Here is a 1,449-nt window from a genome sequence, read left to right as displayed (position 1 = left end):
AAAATGAAGTGATTATTTCATTGATAAAGTGATTAAATTTCAGTACTCCAAGAATAAGACTAGAAAACAAATGAATAAATATATCTTCATTTTTATAGTTATAATTTCCAGCAAAATATGACACACATTGATATTTATGTGCTCATCCCCTTTCTAATAAGAAAAGTAAGTAGAAAGGAAACAATTATTTAATAAAACACCAGGCCAAATGATTTCTTGCATAATTAAGTAAAATTAACTTTTCTGCCACTGAGAACATTTTCATTTTTATAGATACAAAAATAAAATATGAACTTAGATACAAAAGTAAAATATGAAAGGGACATTTTAAAGCTCTCAGGAGTTCCAGAGTACCAGCTATTTTTATTCTTGTAATTTTTACTGCAATTATTACCATTTTACTGGAAAAAGCAGGTGAAAGCTACAGCTTGAGAACTCATTAAATTATTCCATTTTTTTTTTCTGTTTATGGTATTTGCTTTCAAATGAATTTCCTGGGCGGCGCCTGTGGCTCAGTCGGTAGGGCGCCGGCCCCATATACCGAGGGTGGCGGGTTCAAACCCGGCCCCAGCTGAACTGCAACCAAAAAATAGCTGGGCGTTGTGGCTGTTGTCTGTAGTCCCAGTTACTCCGGAGGCTGAGGCAAGAGAATTACTTAACCCCAGGAGTTTGGAGGTTTGTGAGCTGTGTGAGGCCACGGCACTCTACCGAGGGCTATAAAGTAAGACTCTGTCTCTACAAAAAAAAAAAAAAAAAAAAATGAATTTCCTATAGAACTCTATGGAAAGCAGATTTGAGATTTCACAGTATTTTCACTAATTAGAACCTGTATATAATCAAAATCTCAAGACCTGTCTGTTAATTGTTTGAAATTTTGAAAGTGGTACCGTAACAGGCGAGTCCTCTTTCTGCTTGTCTGGCCTGTCAGCCTCGCCTCAGCTCCTGAAGTCGGGAAGCTCAGAGAAGGAGCACAGGGGATTCATGCTTTATAAAGGATTTTTGGCCTCTTTTATGTCTTCTATTTTGCTAAGCAAAATATTATTATTATTATTTTAGCATTTGCTTCTGTGTTAATCCAAATTATTTCCTGCAACAAAAAAAGGAGTGGTATAATCTTCAAAAGTTAACACTCGTCCTTATCCTTTTTCCCAGGAACATCAATCGTGGCTAATTACCTGTGTGTCAGGAAAAGTGAAGGTTTATTCATTATAACTGAAATGGGAGACTTTAGTCAATTTTTTGTCTTCATGTCAGATGTTTTCTTAACATTTCACTACAAAGCAATAATACTGAACCTTGACTAGCGACCCTATGCTGACTAATATTTTCATAATTAACTTTGCTGTGCACAGCGTGACATTAGCTATTGCGTCCTTGGACCTGGCAGAATTGAGGACGAGAGCTTCTTTTGTGTTCATCTTTAGCTTTGTAAAGTAAAATAGTTTATTT

The sequence above is a fragment of the Nycticebus coucang genome, chromosome 1, assembly GCF_027406575.1.
Source record: "Nycticebus coucang isolate mNycCou1 chromosome 1, mNycCou1.pri, whole genome shotgun sequence".
NCBI lineage: Eukaryota > Metazoa > Chordata > Mammalia > Primates > Lorisidae > Nycticebus > Nycticebus coucang.
The sequence above is the reverse complement of the archived record's forward strand: the minus strand, read 5'-3'. Positions refer to the sequence as shown.